General features: G+C 33.3%; 1 protein-coding gene across 3 annotated transcripts in view; it reads left to right on the top strand.

The window, feature by feature from the left end:
• Nucleotides 1–3,583: 3,583 nt before the first annotated feature.
• Nucleotides 3,584–5,513, top strand: part of LOC106103049 — a 106,729-nt gene continuing 104,799 nt past the window's right edge. For all 3 annotated transcript variants that reach the window (XM_013282696.1, XM_013282695.1, XM_013282694.1), the window contains exon 1: nt 3,584–3,673. The gene's annotated coding sequence lies outside the window, so the exon portion shown is untranslated. The remainder of the gene's footprint in view (nt 3,674–5,513) is intronic.

Genomic DNA, 5,513 nt, shown 5'->3' with positions numbered 1-5,513 from the left:
TTGACTTGAATGAACTATAGAGTTCGCAAATTGAGTCTTGTTCCGGCGACTCTATTGATAGTCTGCATCATTAATATCTGTCGCTGCAGTGCGACTCGTCATCATTTGTTTGATGTCAACACACTTCCGCTGGTTAAAGTATTATGCCAGTTACACACGAAGGAAACACATTAGTGTAGAGCAGTAGACAGAGCAGTAACATAGTCAACATTGTTCTGTCTGTAATTCATAAAAGTACTGCTCTGTCTACTGCTCTGCGTAACTGTGTTTCCCTCGTGTGAAACTTTCCCTTCTCCTCACCGAATCATTAACGTGAGGCAGTTGCCAATTTGAAGTCATTACCGGGAATTCAAAATAAATAAACATACTTGGAGAATTTTAAGGAATATTTCACTGTTAAAATACTTGACAATTAGCTGTCAATTTAAAAAGAAATTTAATTGTTTTAGTAGTTATGTTGAATTTTATAGCTTCATTGCAGAATAGCGTTGCTCTGTGTCACTCGAATTTCCGACTACCGACAACAATGCCCGTTGCGGACGAACATGTATGATTTAGTAATTATACGAAGTGAAGAACATAAAAATATTTACTAACTTTCGCCCGAGACTCCGTCCGCGTAGAATTAAACAAAAAAGTGAGTAGCTTATGTATTCTTCAGGACTGACAACTAGATATCTACCAAATTTCATCGAAATCCGTCCAGCAGTTTAGGCTACAAACACTAACAAACATCCATCCATTCAACTAAACTTTCGTATTTATAATACGAATACGAGCTAAAACAATTCAATCGTGGTAAGAAACCCGTACCTTACGAACATTACATCATGAAATTGTTTATTTTAATAATCAATGTCAACAATATTTTAGCACTTATCAAGAACAATAATTAGGGACATTAGCAGAGAGTAATTTCTAACGTTTCATTGATCATATGACCCACCAAATGGGATCGAAGGCTGTTAGATTGCGGACTGTGCGGGAAGCCGATCTGTCGATACGTGATTAACTTGTACTTCGTTACTCGCATCGACGAGATTCTTCATTTATTATAGAACTAGCGACCCGCTCCGGCTTCACTTGCGTAGCAAAGAATATATCTAGTCTAGTTTGATATCTCTTCTGTCATATCTGTATGACCGTCGCTATGTTTTAGTAAAAAAAGAGCGAAAAGGAATACGTGATTTTCATTTTATAGGCTTTAGAACGAACCGATATAGTAACTTTTAAGCGACGACGGATGAAATGGTTTAGTTTCATATTTCCTCGACTTATAATGTCGTGGTTCATCTCCTCGTATAAGCCGCAAGATATTAATTGGAATGGTTAATTAAACATTAATAAATATTATATTTTCAATTAAAATAATACAATGGTTAAGTGAACATATTAAATTTAGTTTATAGAATACCAAATAAAGCATAGTGCTTTACTTGGTATAAGACTAAGTTTCCAGATCTATTCAGCAGTTTAGGCTACAAACTCATATCTATGGATATTACGTACGAAAAATTTAGAGTTTGTAGCCTAAACTGCTGAACAAATCTCGACGAAATTTGGCATCGATGTAGAAGTCTGGAAGAATACTTAGAGTCTGTCCCACCAAAATGTTAACTGTCTGATAACAGTTCAACGTGTAAAATATGTGATGGAAATATCGGATTTTGTTACTTTATTTAACAGTGACGTCATTTTTAACCTATCTGAGCCTCTATCAGCCAGTGGTGGGCCATGTTGTTAGAATGCTCAGGCTCATGTCCCAACATGCCCCTTAGACTGGTAACTGGAACTTTCTGCCCCGCACAGCCGCGTTGTGGAACGGTCTGTCCTCGGCGGTATTTCCAAACCAATACGACTTAGGGTCCTTTAAGAAGCGAGCCTATCATTTCCTCAAAGGCCGGCAACGCATCTGTAGTTCCTCTGGTGTTGTGGATGTCCATGAGCGTCGTTGACCACCTTGGTGTACACGCCGCTCGTTTGCCCCCTTTTACTATAAAAAAAAAAAAAACTATTTTCAAAAATCTACGCTGCCAGCATCTCGGGCACGGGTTTAAACTACATAGTATTGAAGTAATCAATTAGAGATTTATATTCGCCATTTATATTTAGCAACGGCCGTACACAAAAATAGATAATGATATCGCCTTGGCTACTTTTCAACTCACATATTTTGTATTGTTGACTTAGATTTGTTATACATTACAAATGATTATTTATTCTATAGATATATCTTTTTTGCTATAAAGAAATCTGCTTATAACATGTTTAAGAATATTTGTAAATTCTCACAGACTGCCTGGTCTACCAACGCAACGCCCACGCGGTATTAGATATCTTGTGATTTCTCAAAGGAAAAGCATGAACGTAAATAACCTCACCTGTACGATACATACGGCCGAATACTGAAACGACATTTAAATTTGTAACAGCGTCTTAAACGATAAAGCCACGCTTAAACTCCGAATTCCTTACAAATTTGACGTCTCTCAGATTTTAAGTGACAATTAAGAAGTGAATTATATTAATATCAAATCAAATCAAATCATAACTAATCTCTTGAGACAATGAATTTAGTTTTAAAAAAGTGTTAGTTGTTGCTAACTTTTTTTTTTATCTTTAATCATTTTTTGTAAGATGGTCTTAAGGCGTTGGCTCCTTAAACACAGGTTACCCTAATTAAGGAGGCAAGGCGAATTACAAAAAAAAATCATAAAGAGACTCACAACAAAACATTTAATAAAACCCTAGTCCATATTACATTGAATGGATCAATCATATGCCTAATCTTATCAATTAATGGAAGCAAATGCTACGAATTTAGGGAAGTCCTGTCAAGTATCGGCAATGCAGACACAAAACAGTACGATACCAAGTTTCAATTCAGTCCAATTTATCGTGAAATGCACGGCCTTAGCAATGTAACAACATTCATTATCAGAGGCATGCGTGTCTATAAGAGTAAGTAATTAAATTCCATTCAAAGTGCATCAATAAATTTCTTAGTCTAAAATCGTCGATTTTGTGCCAAAATTTTAACGACAATTGAATAAAAGCCTTATCAATATTTAGCTAATCCATTTTCCTTATATAATCCTTTCTTACATAAATACTTTTGCTACTGAAAATTGACATTACTAATTTCAGCATAACTTTCCCGATGTTGCAACTACACTAAGGGCCTGTCCCACCACTGACTGATAGAGGTTCAGATAGCTTTAAAATGACATCACTGTCAGATAACGTAACATAATCTAATATTTCCATCTCAAATTTTACACGTTGGATTGTTATGAGACAATTTACAATCTGTTAGGACGGGCCCTAAATCTTTTCAACCACATGGCTATCGATATCATATAGAATCGTGGTCAACCACTACCTGAATCATATTAAGAATGATTGTCACAGATTAAACAATTAAATCAGTGGGTTTTCTCATATCATTTGCATTTTAAAATTATCTTTAATTTTAAGCGGTTAATTTTTAAAGCTTAAAGAAATTAGAAACCTTTTTGTTTACATATAAATGTACGTACCAGACAGCTGTAAGATGCTATCAGCGTTTATCAGTCAGTGTTTTCTTGTCGCCGCTATGGAACGCACGCGGAGTTTGCTGCGCGTCTCGTACGTGCCTCGCGATCGTTGTTACTAAACTTTTTACAACTATACGGTAAGACTTTTAATAAATTATACAAATAATGATTTATTTACTTGATTTTCAATTTTTTTTTTAACATTTGAGCTTTAAATAAAATTTTAAATTCAAAGAATTAAATTAAGTATTGATCTTACAAATATTATAAATGCGAAAGTTTAGATGGATGGATGTTTGTTAGAGTTTGTAGCCTAAACTGCTGAACGGATCTTGATAATTTTTGGGACAGATGTCGATGATAGTCTGGAAGAACACATAGGCTACTTACTTTTTTTTATTCCAAGTTGACGGAGACACGCGCGAAAGGAAGGTTATAAACAATTTATTTTTATTTTAAACTGCTAAATATAATAGTGTATTATGACTCATTTTTTAAAAATAATTTTATTTATTGTTTTCAATTGATTTTATAGACATTTACGATATATTTTTATTAAAATTAAGGCCTGAATTAATTAATTAATATTCAATTTCAATAACTTTTATGAAACAAACGTACGTTAATTTCTAAATAATTAGAACCAACATCTTAATTTAACTGATAAATGTTTTCTTTTTTCCAAATACATGTTTTAAATTAAGATTTTTCTTTTATCTGTGCAAGACCGAAAACGAATGTCGCTGTAATTAGACGTGCGTACGACTTGATTGACAAAATAAATTAGCAATCGTCAAACTTTGACCATTATTCTCAGGCTACCAATTCTTTTGTCTAGCTCCGGAGGGTTTTAATAAAGACGAAAGTTTTAGAAGTCCACCGTTCAATTATTTTTCGGTTCATTCATTGCGTCATTACGTTCTTGTATTTTACCCTAATGAACTTTCTTAAATATTTTCATATTAACACTGCAATTATTATAGTCTTATTAACCTTGTATAATAGTTGCACATTGTATCATTATCCTATTTAATTATTATGGTTGATGTATAAACTAGCTGTTCCCGTGCGGCTACATCCGCATGAAGTTATGAAAATTTTGTTTTATTGTTTACATTTGCCAAATTATTAATTACAAATGTCAAAATGACATGATGACAACCATGCTTCCTTGATGTTGGCAGCAACTTATGGTCTCTTTCCCACATTAGGGTATTTATCCAAAATATTTACCCCCTAAGTTTATTGGCGTGAAAATAAACCTAAAGCATGACATTAGTGTAGGGCTTTTTATTAAAAAAAATTATTCAAAAACATGCTGTAATTGCTGACATGTTAGGCAACAAAGAAGTGTGAGTTTACGCTTGATTATAATGGTAGAGATTTAAAAATCTTACTACTTTGTATAATAGGACATTTACTTGTAAATTATTCCGTAAAAACATAATTAATATTTTAACTCTCATACACAATTCTTGATTTTACTCAATGTAAAGTTAATTTACCTCGCAAATCCAATAAACCTGTTAACTCAATTAAAATCTTAATTTACGTAATCGATTCGAAATTTAAAAAAATGCACGGCAATTGCTACACATTCGAAATGTCACATAGTTTAATTGGTGGTGTTATACGCTTCAACATTGTCAGGTGTGTGGCAGGTACTCGAGTGGCATGTACACTCAATAACATTCGCAGTATACCACTTAGAAAATATTGCCTCACACCGTGCAATTATTTTAAATTCTTTCTGTAATAAACATTAAATAGTGTTAACAATGCACCAATTAAAATGAATATAGTTTTCCCACACTGTAAACTTAACTATTACATAGGTTTGCTTACATTTTAAAGAAGATTTGTATATTTGCATTTTGGTATGTCTTCGATTCATGCTACTGAGCCGATTTCAAAAATTCTCTCAACAAGAGAAAGGTAATTTTCTGTGAATAACATAGGCTGTTTTATTTATTGTTT

The sequence above is a fragment of the Papilio polytes genome, unplaced genomic scaffold (genome assembly GCF_000836215.1).
Source record: "Papilio polytes unplaced genomic scaffold, Ppol_1.0 DF823879.1, whole genome shotgun sequence".
In the NCBI taxonomy this organism is placed as follows: domain Eukaryota; kingdom Metazoa; phylum Arthropoda; class Insecta; order Lepidoptera; family Papilionidae; genus Papilio; species Papilio polytes.
Note: the sequence above shows the minus strand (reverse complement) of the source record. Positions and strands in the feature narration are given on the sequence as shown.